The following is a 12,046-nucleotide window of genomic DNA, read 5'->3' as shown; positions in this document are numbered from 1 at the left end:
GAGGGGGAGTGTTGGTTGACACTGTGTTCCAGCTGAAAGTCATGTAAAATCCTCTATACCTTTTTCTGAAAGACACCATCATCAGCAGCAAATGTAAATGTGCAATCACAGCACCTTGTAATTAATGGGAAATCACAGGCCCCGTTAGCACAGCAGCTCCTCTTCCACTGCTGGTGAGTGAGCAGGATTCTTGCCCAGCTTGGGCATCACCAGTCAAATTCAGCACATCCAAATGTCAGGAAACAAGATGTCACCATGTGCTGACCTTCCAGGTGTGCTGTGTCCCCTTCCCAGGTTTGCTGTCAGGCTGAGCTGAAGCCACCCTGTCCCTCAGCTCCCTGGGTGATGGAGAGGGCTCTGCCCTGGACCTCAGCAGCAGAGTGATGCCTTTGCTGACTGCAGACATATCTGAAACCCCACGTCAGCACTCTGGGGAGATGCTGTCTGAGCTCACTGCAGTCTTAATACTGGAAAGATCATGTAGGCCTCATTAAGAAATAGTTTTATTCTTGAGTCTGTCCTGTTTTTTAAAGCACCCAGGAGACAACAGAACCACCACATTTCCTCTTACACTCAATTTTCTGATTGGGGGCCTGAAATACTTAATGCCAGATGTTACCCTCTTCTCATACAGTGCATGTGACACAGGCATCAATGCCAGCAGCTGCATTTGCCTGTGATATCAGTGCACACAGCAGCCAGGAGAATGTTCTGGGGCAGCTAACAGGGGCACACATGCAAGATCATGTATTTTAGGTACAGTGTTTTTGTCCTAAACATGCCTTGCCTAAACCACCAAACATCAAGCTGCCTCTGCTCAGCATCACACCACCCCCATGTTTATTCTTTGTCATTCTTGCCCATGCATCATGCTGTTGGTGACACCTAGGTGTATTATTTTAAGTGAAAAACTAAATGTGGGAAAAACAAATATCTATTTCACTTATTCAAATTCTGGCCAGGATTTCTATGATATTTTCTAGAAAATTGCATTATTATTGTGAAGAGAGAAGTATGCTAATGCCATGTCATTGCATATATTTACGGTTTCTCCTACACTCAGCATGAAGAAATAATCCACCACAAGTAATGACATTCTGTTCCCATTCCAGCTTTGCCCACATCCTCAGATCTCCATGCAGCTGCAGCACAAGAGATCAGAAACAAGAGACACCCAGAGGACAAGGAGTGCTTCACCTGCTGACAGGTCTGGGTGGGCACCCACAGCTTCCCATGCTCCTGACTCGTTTGGTTGTCCCTTCCTTTGCTGTGTCAATAAAGCCAAGGAAAAACCCACCTGCAAAACACTTCAGCAGCACAACAGCTGCTGTCTGGTTCTGGGCCCATCAAAAGCTTGCAGGGACCTTCCATCACCAAACCAGAACAGAGCAGCAAAGGAAATATGAGGAGTCTTCAAAGACTCATCTGGGAGACAAAAGGATCTCCTGGTGCGATGCCAATGGATTGAAGATGCTAAGCAAGGAGCTGGTCCTAGGACCTCACTGTGCTCCCTTGGTCAGAGAAAACCCTGTGTCTGTTCTCTGCTAGAAAGAGGACATGAAAAATGAGAAGGAAGCAGAGGGGAATTCCAGAGAACTGAGTCGGGGAGCAGAGAAAAAACTGTTGCATGTCTGGCATGCACCTGACTGACATTTCACTCTTAAAAATGCTTCCAGCAGATAAATTCAGATAAAGGGGCAGAAGTCTTATGATTCAAACACGTGTTGAATAAGAAACCACATAAATGAAAATATCAAGGATTCACTGACTGATGAAGCAATGGGCTCTATTCTGTAAACATATTTTCAAAGGAAAATCATGTGCCTTGTGTAAAAAAAAAAGTTACTTTCTTTTGGCAAAGCCCTGTGAAAGTTCAGTGAGCCACATCCAGTTACTCTCAGTGGGATCTGAAGCTTGCTTTTTGCTGCTTTAATATCTTAAGGTTCTATTTATTCTAGCAACATTATCACATTCTGTCCATTCAATGTCACCTTGTGGACACCAGGGGCTCCTGGGCAGAATTGTGGGGTGCCACCAGGAAACCTCTGAACCTGGGTCCTGCCTTTCTGGCTCTGAGCTGCAGTCAGAAAGGCAGGAAAGTCCTTCCAAACACTTGCTCACTCACCAAAATTAGGTCACTAAGGGGGAAGAAATGTCCCTGAAGACTGTAACAGTGAGAAACTTCCTACGTGAATTACGTGGGACTGGCAGCCTCTACGAATGCCACTCAAAGCACCCTCCCACCTCCAGGAGTCTATGGAGAGGGCACAGGCAATGGGATTTTTCCATTCTCTAAACAAAGCTTTTCCTTTCGCCCATTCCCAGCTCCTCTGAAATGCTTCAGGTTGGGATTTGTTGAAATACCTGTGGACTGAGTGCCAGAGGAGCCCAAAATCCCTGGTGTTGAGAATCCCTGCCATCATACTTGGCAGCCCAACATCTCTGTCCTGGAGGTACATGGATCATTCTACACAATGGGTCCAAGATGTCAAGCAGCTCTTTTGTGATGGCTTTTCTACACAGTCAACACAGGAAGCTACAAATACACTCCTTAGAGTCATCCATAAAATGCCAAAACTGAGCATTGCAACGTGCTTGACAACTTTTGCAATCTTCAAGCTGGTTGCCGTGCTCTGATCCGCCAGTATGGGCACTCTAAAGCAGGAATTCAAGTACCACAAGGTCTATAAACCCTATTTTTCACACACATTGCTTCTCCTAGCTTCTGAGCTCAGTCAACAGAACCCAGAAAATGACAGGAAGGAAAACAGTTCAGAATAGAGGACAAGAAAGCTTACCAACTAAAATCACTGAAACCCTTTTGTTTTTCTGGCTCTGCAGAAATGCCAGCACAACCTTGAGGGCATTTATCTGGAATTCGGCATTAGTGTGCATGCATTCCTGGAGCTGCAAACCAGAGGCCCCTCAAGAGCTGTGAACACCCCATCACACACGTACAGCTGTTTACTCATGTTGGGTATTGGTGCCTGCCATGAGTAGCCCTGTTGTAGCCAGTGACTGCTTCCTCAGAGTGGTACTGCCCAGCATGAATAAGAACACCATGGCTTGAGAGAGGGTGAAGATGTGCAATGAAACCAGGTTGACATCACTGAGAGCAACCAGCTTGTTCTTGGTGTGGGGCTAATTAGGATGTTCCAGTCACTCTCAGGACACTATTTTATTCTTTTTCAAGGACACCACTCTCCTTGAAGGGTATTAAAACCCATGGAAGGCTTCCTTCAGCAAGGACCATCACTCCACAATCTGCATCCACAGACATTTCAAGCCTCTTTTCCCTACAGGTGTAATCCCAAACAGTCCAAAACACAGAGGCACTGGAGCACATCAGCTGACTAAAATCAAAAGTGCTATATCTCAACCATCTGTTAAAAAATGTGGGACCATTGACTCATTAGTTTCATCTAACTCTACCAGCACAATAAAAAACCACACGCCTTCTGGAGAACAATATCAACATGTGTGGGAGGATATCATCTCTGCAACACAGGGTGGGATGTTGTAGTTAAGAACAACTCTCTGAACTCTGTCAGGTCAGAGCTGCAGTAGATTGGCAGCATTGCCATGGCTTTACTGGGGTCTGGATCTGTCTCTTCCCTGGAAATGGGATTTGGGTCCTCTCTTTGACTGGGGTGGTACAAAGCCAGGTGGGAGTCTGTCTGCTTTTACCACTCTACTTTAGAGTAGCTTTTAAGCAACTCATTTTTGAGCTGAAATTACTCAAAACCAGCAGAAAGAAGATGTAAGCAGCAACCTCTCCCACCCCCCTGTTGGGCTGTCCCTGTCTCATCTGGCAAGTCCCGATTATCTGGGATTGCAGTAACTCTGGAGGATTACTCACAGGCCGACCACAGCCACTGGCAACAACTTTCCCAGACAAGGAGGAGTGAAAGCTGGTGAATATGAGTTTAGCAGAGAGTGCCTCAGTTCAGGGGAGCTGCTGAAGAAAACATAAATAACGAGGGAAACCAGCTCTCATCCGAGTCCAACCTTTGAAAGTTGAAGTCTCCTGCTCATGAGCTCACCATGCTCTGTTGAGCAAGTGGAGGGGAAACATTTTCTCTCTCCAGCGTGACTTGAAGAAAGGAAGTTGTGTGGGCAGAGGCACTGAGGTGACTCTAAATACAGTGATGTCTCCTTCCCAGGCACTCAGGCTTGGGAGCTTTTGCTTTCTTCCACTTGGGAAAATTTCAGTGGCAAGATGTATGGAGGGAAATATTCAATACCTCCTGCTCTGCAGACATGTGTTTCTACAGCCAATTATGACCCCAGCCATGAAGTTTTTATTGCTACCTCTCATGCAGATTATTTATTGTAACTTCCTTTTTTGAGTAGGCTGTTTATTTTTAAGCAAGTGCTGTTACATTTTTCACTAGATTACTAATAGCCACGTGCTCTGGCTGCTGAAGCTGAATAAGCTGATGTAACTGTAGGTCAGGATCTTAGATCCTTCCTTAGCCTGTCCCCAAAATAAATATAGAGGGTGAACTTGGGGCTTTCTCTAAGAGGCCTGCGTACCTTCCACTTGGAGGATAAGGTAGAGCCCTGCTCCCAGCACAAACATCAGGGGTGGGACTGAGATTGAAGTAAAATTTGTACTATCAACGGGGCTTTGCAAAGTACAGGGCTAAGGCAGAACTTTGCATTTAAAATTACTTTTGCCCCTTTATGATGCAGCTCTTTAAGCTAACAGTAATTTCAGAAATTCTCATCCTAGTTTTGGACTCTGCTTTCCAAAGCCCCCACAGAAGGCTGACTGTACACTCTGGCTCAGGTAGTGGCATGATATTGTAGTGGGCATCCAAGCACTCTCCTGGTACTGGGATGCTTTGGGGGTTCCTTGGCCCATGTCCCACAGGACCAATTCAAAGCCCCTCCTCATCAATGCCCTCCACTCACCAGAATTTTCAATCCTGCTGGGAGTTTCTGACAACATTTTTGGGTTTTGCTGGGTTGTTTTTTTTTTTTGTGTGTCTAGAAATGAGGAAATAAAATTGCTCTGGGTTTCCTGAACATGCCTTCCTCTCATGAGAGGAGCTTACTGGAAACACACATTCCTGGATAGGACAAACAGCCCTGGGCTGCCCTTGCTGGGTGCAGAACAAGCCTTGTTGGAAAACAGATGCAACAGCCTGGCTGTTTGGAGTGTCTCCTTACACTCCTCTGTGCTTTGCTCTTGGGCATTGAGCAAGATGGAGCAGGGCCAAGGGCCCCAGAGCATCCCAGCCTCAGTCAGACATCCTGCCATGCCCAGGGGAGCTCCCTCAAAATCCCTAATCTGCTCATCAGTCTGACAAGGACCTGGTATTGGGCACCTCCACTCCTCCCATGGAAAAGATTTCAAGGACACCATATAGACCTACAAGCAGTTTCTAGGTTATTCATGTTTACAGGTCCCTGAGAAAAATGTTCAACACCATTTCCACAGGATTTCCAGTTGCTGAGATCAGTTCAAAATGTGGTACCCACATTTTCAGGTGGTTGGTGCACCTATCTGGCACCTCCTATATGTTTGTTGAAAAATAAATTTGTTCTCTACTGCTCTGAGTGAAGATTTACTGGGATGAGTACACTCTGAATTCCCCTGCAGCTCAAGTTTTGGGATGGGCTTTGAAACCAATATGCTTTGGATCAAGCCTTCAGCACATTGCTCAATTTTCCATTCTTTGCAGGAAAACAGTTTACCAATTATAGGGTGGAAAAGGGCAGCAGCGAGATTTCCAAACAGCTCTCACAGCAGTGTCAGTCCTCTCATTTAATGACCTCACCAAGTGCCACCACTGTCCCAAAACTGCTGTGTCCTATAGCTCTCTGATACAGAGGTCACAGCTGAACTTCCTCCTTTTCTGGGATTAAATCAGAGGTTTTGACCAACTTCTATAATTAGGGAAGGCTTACTTCCCCTGACTCCTTTCCATCTGAAATGCCTCAAAGGCTCTGTACAAACTTGACATTTCTTATTTTAGCAAGGCAGATTTACATCGGGGTTCGTGTTTCTCCTGGAGCACCAGCTGAGCCCATTGCTGTTCGCTGGGCAGCTTCAGCCTGATGTTTGTGTGATTTACAGCGCGGTCTGCAGTCAGCATCTGAGCCCTGAAAGCCACAGTTAATTCCCACTGCTGCCGTTCTGGCCGCCTGCAGCAGATGGTGCTGCTGACTCGCTTCCACCCTGCCCGGAGCTCCAGTCCTGCTGGGAAAGGGCCCAGAGCACATCCTTTCCACCCTTCCCTGTGCTTGTCACCCTCCAAAACCTGCCCAGTACTTGCTACACCCCTACCAGACTCCAACTAGAAAGCAGGCTGGGCACAGCTAAGTTCTAGGATAAGTCAATGAAAATACGCACAACCTTTTATTTGCTGGTGCGTATAATCCATTTTGGGAGTGAAAAAAAATTCTTACATAGATATAAGTACGCCTAGGATCTCACCCTAAATAAAAGAATTATTTTTGCCCTAACTCCAATTCCCAGTCAGAGATTTTGCCCAAAATTCATTAAGGCAGCCCCTTTCTCCCCAGTGAAAGCAGGGATTGAGGTCTTTCAGGAATGCCACAAGAGCAGCTCATTTTCTGTCTGACACCCCCTGAGCTGAATCTCTGTCCCTTGGGAGGGGATGGGCTGGGTATCCATAATGTCCTGGTTTGGGCAGGATAGAGTTAATGCTCCTCAAAGTAATTGGTACAGTGCTGTGTTCTGGATTTAGGGTGAGAACAACATTGGTAACGCACTGGTGCTTTAGTTGCTGCTGAGCAGGGCTGACAGAGAGTCAGGGACCTTTCAGCTTCCCATGCTCTGCCAGTGAGCAGGAACACAAAGAGCAGGGACAGCTGTCCCAAAGAGGCCAAAGGGGTGCTCCAAACCAGACAATGTCACACTCAGGACACAACCTGGAGCCACTGATCACTGCTCAGCAATGGGCTGGGTATTGGCCAGTGAGTGATGAGCAATTGTAGTTTGAGTTTTACTCCTCTGTCTCCTTTTCATTACTATTATTATTAGAAATATTATTAATATTATTGGCTCCATCACCCCAAGATCACACCATGCCCTGGGGCAGCTGCAGCCTCCACACAGTTGACAATAGCTCATTTTTCCAAGCTCAAATAGAAATACCAAAGTGGCTCTATGATTTTTCACCAAATCAATATCTGGGAGCACAAATTCCCCACCACATAAAGCAACATATCAGCTCTAAATAATAAATGAGGCAGAAGTGTACAGCTAGTTTAGAAAGACCAAAGAGACCAAAGCATTACATCATTTCCTGTCTGTTGCTAAATTCATAAAAAGCCTTACCTTACAACCAATCAGCAAATCCCACTTTTCTGTGGTATAACTCCAAACTCAGGATGGCTGTCTCATGTCCTCAGAGATCTGCAGCAAATATATGAAATACATTATTTTAAATTAGCTTCAGTACTCCAGCAACCAAGTCCCACCCCAGGCTGGTCTCCTCCACCAAACTCTCAGGCACAAGGTTAATTTGGGCAATGTAATTATATGTATATATATATGTGTATAATCACCATCACATATGGCATCATCTGGTGACATAACACAGCATCCTTTCCTTCTAGGACTGAAGATGCTTTTTTCAAATATCCACACTGAAATACAGAGGAGCCACAGGCAGGAAAAGTAACTGTGAGCCCTCTGAGAGTGTTATTTGAGAGCAGTGAGTTCAATATTTAAAGCATCCCTGGCTACAGGTGCAGCTCATTGCAGTTATCAACATTTCCCATGTTAGACAGCAGGCTGGTGCTGACCCCAAGGCTTAAATTAGTAACAAGATTACTCAGAGAAAAGCAATGTTCTGAAAACCTTTACAGGACAAGGAAATATGCCAAAAGTAAGCTTGGCCAGTGTTCTTAATAGATAGAAACCCATTTGTTTCTTTTTGAGAACTTAATTAAGTTTCCAATGAATTCATTTGTAATAACAGTAATAAGCACCATATATGGAAATCTTCAATGAACCCTTAGCAAGGTAATTTCCTGAATTTAGCTTATATCTTTGTAATGTTCAAAGCCAGCTAGGCTCTAAAGTACAGCTGGTGTGCATTATTCCATCCTGAGTAGGAGGGCATGGATGGAATGGGTAAAATAAATTACTTTGGTGCTTTGACACCGGGTTTTATTGCCTGCAGAATGATGCTGGATCATATTCAGAGAAGCATCAAGCAGAGAGTTAACATCATTTCTTCTGTTTAACAAAGAAGCTTTGGGGAGGGCAGTGCACATGCCTTACACACTCCAGCACTCTCCTGCAGTGCTCCCTGGCCTCAGTCAGGACCAAGCCACCTGAAATCAAACAGGACAAGCTGGAAGATCCCCTGTACTCTACAGCCTTGCTGGTAAATCACAAGAGGAGGAAACCAGAGGGGGAAGAGCTTTCTTCCCATCAAGGGATTCACACACCCAATTTACAACCCCACCTGCTTCTTGGGCCTTTTTCTGTTCTTCACATGCACAAACATGGTAAAAAATCATAAGCTAAGTGTCAAAGAAGAAAAGGTCATTGCTGACCAAGGCTGATAGCTGAGAGCAAGTCTCCTTCCTCTACACTGAGGACAGAAGGAGCTTTCACCACCAGCTCCATGTGTGCTCTCAGAGCCCAAGTGCTAATTACAGCAGCTGAAATTAAAACTTGGTTAAAATTTCTAAAACTTTAACCTCTCTACCACTGATTTTGGATGGCATTTGGTGAATATTCTAGTCCTAAGAGAGGTGGGGTAAGTCAAAGTACAAACAGACACCCAGGGACAAACAGACACATCTTGGGACACAAAGCTGAGATCAAGGGGTGCCAACAGCCATGGCACAGCAGGCATGCAGCTGCTCTTTGCAAGTACCACAGGAATGCTGGGGAGGAGCAAGGGGAGAGCCCAGAGAAGAAAATCCCAGAATGGATTAATGGATAAACTGGGGAAGGTGCTGGTGTTCCCCCTCACAGCCCAGGCAGGGCACTGTAGCTAACACAGAAACAGAGCTCCTGCTCAGAGCCTGCAGCAGCCCAGGGATAAATTAAAACACATTTAAGTCATTGGACTCATGCTCATAGATTTCAATGAGCTCCAAGTGTCAAGAAATCCTCCCAGGAACGAATTCTGTGCTCAACAATGCCAGCTACCAGAGTACCCACACCTCAGAAGAAAGTGATGTTATATTTTCCATCATTAATACATAATAACAAACCCTCTGCTCACTGGGAAGCTTCCTAAGCTCCCACAGTGACTCGGCTAAACATCCACAGGCCTGGCAACACAGCCACTTCATCTTTAATCTCCTTTTACAGCTAAGCCAACACCCCTCATGTGGGAACACAGCTGCCCCAGGGGTTGACTTACAGGTCAAAAAGGGGATCCCAGCTGGAGCTTCTCTCTTCTTTCTGACTCATCTGCTCCTCCTGAGGGGCAATGCAGGACGCTGAGACTTCCAGGGGTGTTTGTGCTAGAGGGAACTGCAGCTCTGCAGTGAAGCCCTCCCAAGCACTGCCAGACAGCCCAGGGAGAGCTCTGCCCCCTCCTGCCTGCCTAAATACCCCGCCAGGGAGAACACACAGCTTCTCCTCATTAGCTCTATAATCACTCCAATAGATTTGATATGTCCCAGCTTTCCAGGGATATCATGGCCTTGATTATCCCACCTGCTCCAGCAGCATTATTCTGCTCTGAGAAGCCCAGGGAGAGCCCTGTGATGATGGTGTGGATCTGCTGCACCCCAACATCGTCCTCACTTCACTGGCAGTTTTGCTCTTAGTGTGAGTTTTGTTATAGTTCTACGAGTTTTACTGCTGCCCTGCTCTTTCACGGACATTTACTCAAGAGTCTTTAAAGTTTCCTTTACCTAAAGGCAACGTGCCCACAGTGATCACCCCTGGTTTTACTGTGACACCTGCACCGAGGTCAGAGCAACCAAGGGTCTCACCAGTGCCAGGTTCAAAGCCAAGTGGGATTCAGTGAGGTTCATCAGCAAATGGAATTGACTGGCAAACTTGGTGTAAAGAATTCCCTGATGGAACAAGACCCTTGAGTCCTGTCCTTGTTGCCAGGGAAAGCCCTGTTGGTCCTTGCTCCATCCTCCTCATCCTCCACATCCTCCTCATCCTGTCCTGCTGGGATGTCCTGTGTCCTCTCTGGGTGATCTCCTGACTTTCAGTGGTCAGGGGGAGCTGAGCTGGTGCAGGGCCACTGCCAATCTCTAATTCCTCTCATTCATCCAAGCCCCACACCCATCAGACCCCCAGACACCTTTGGCAAGCCCTTCTCTGTCGCAGACATCTTTTTATGAAAATCCCTTCTTAGGATTTTTTCCCTTCTGAGAAGCTGAGACGCCTCAGAGACAAAATGTAAACATTGATTATCTGCTGCTGTGGAACGCAACGGGTGGATCTGTGATTGGTCTTGTGTGGATGTTTGGAATTAGTGACCACTCACGGCAGAGCTGGCTCTCTCTCTCTGTCCGAGCCACAGACCTTTGTTATCATTCTTTCCTTTCTATTCTTAGCTTAGCTAGCCTTCTGAGATGAAACTTTTCCTTTTATTCTTTAGTACAGTTATAATGTAATATATATAATAAAATAATAAATCAAGCCTTCTGAAATATGGAGTCAAATCTACGTCTCTTCCCTCATCCTGAAAACCCCTGTGAGCACTGTCACACTTCTCAAACACCAACCTCACCTCAAGGCCTCCTTGCTGAAGCATTGCCATCTATTTCTTGCTTCCTAGATCATCCAGGTGAAGCTGGGGGAGATGTTCCACACTGGGAAGCTCTGCTCTAAACTGGTTTCTTTCATCCCTCCCTGCACATCCCCAAGGAGTGGCAGCTGAAAAGGGCCAGCCTTGAGAGAGCTGCCCTTGCTGCAGGGCCAATATTCTGTTACACTGAGCACATCCAGGCTCTGAAGAGAAATAATTCATGGATTATTGCTTCGCTTTTATAAGCAAGAAAGAACCAATAAATGGCATGGCATTTAATGGTCAAGAAAATGACCTAAACAAAATTGCTGTAGGATATTGTGGGAGCCCAACCTCCTCCTGCCCATTTGTTCTTAGAAAGAAGCACACTGAACCGAGCAACCACAGAATGAGCAGGAGCTCTGTGCAAAGACTCTGTGCAAAAGGGACCCTTTGCATTTGACATTCTCTGTCAGACTGAATTTTAATTACAGCTCCCCTCTGGAGCTGGCAGGGAGGGGAATGCTAATGACAAGGGGAGACGGAAGGGAGCAGCAGTGGCAAACACCAGCCCTGCACTTCATAAAGATGGCAAGGAGGGGTAATCTGGATGTAGACAAGTATAAAATGCTGATGGTTTGTTTTCCCATTTGGGTCCTACTATTTTGGCCCAAGTGTGGGCTCCTGGTTGGGGTAAAACACATGTAAGTATTCATTTAATGAATTAAACCATTGCAAGGTACAGCCTGTTTGTGACAAGATTGAAGGAAATCAGGTTTAGTTGAACAAATATGACCTCATATCACTCTCCAATGATCAGCAAGCCATCACTTATGAATTATTATAATCTAAGGACACTACTTGCTGAGTGCCGTGTCTCTCAGGATCCTGGGTTTTGAGTTTTATAAAAACACCTTTGGCAAATATCACTTGAAAAATGTGTCACCATGGTAGCTCCAGTAATTCTGGCCATGGTCATGTGCAGGCTCCTTGCATGGAATGAACATTATACACACACTCAGTGCTCTAAAACAACCACAGGCAGCATCAGCAACATCCCCCCTGTTTTTTCTCTGTGTTGAGAAAACATCTCAATCAGATGGGGACCACTGAATGTGTGACAAGTATTAGCTCACAGAATATTTGGGATAGTGATACATATCCCAGCAAAACCTAATCAGGACATGGGCTTCATGTAAAGATGCAGCTAAGGACAGAGTGGATTTGGAGCACAAAACCCACTACCAAAAGCTGTATATAGATATTTAGAGGCTACTTTGAGGTCTAGCTGCAGTCAGTCAGGGACACACTATCCAGCTGGGCATTTCAGACTTCTTCTTGCTTCTTCCTTC

At 45.8% G+C, this 12,046-nt stretch overlaps 1 protein-coding gene across 1 annotated transcript in view; it reads right to left on the bottom strand.

Moving 5' to 3' along the window:
• MITF (melanocyte inducing transcription factor) overlaps positions 1-9,510 on the bottom strand; it is a 116,955-nt gene extending 107,445 nt beyond the window's left edge. The window contains exons 1-2 of the mRNA XM_058812762.1: positions 9,363-9,510; positions 7,313-7,390 (exon numbers count right to left, since the gene is read on the bottom strand). The gene's annotated coding sequence lies outside the window, so the exon portion shown is untranslated. The remainder of the gene's footprint in view (positions 1-7,312; positions 7,391-9,362) is intronic.
• Between the last annotated feature and the right edge of the window lie 2,536 nt (positions 9,511-12,046).

The sequence above is a fragment of the Ammospiza caudacuta genome, chromosome 12, assembly GCF_027887145.1.
Source record: "Ammospiza caudacuta isolate bAmmCau1 chromosome 12, bAmmCau1.pri, whole genome shotgun sequence".
In the NCBI taxonomy this organism is placed as follows: Eukaryota; Metazoa; Chordata; class Aves; order Passeriformes; family Passerellidae; genus Ammospiza; species Ammospiza caudacuta.
Note: the sequence above shows the minus strand (reverse complement) of the source record. Positions and strands in the feature narration are given on the sequence as shown.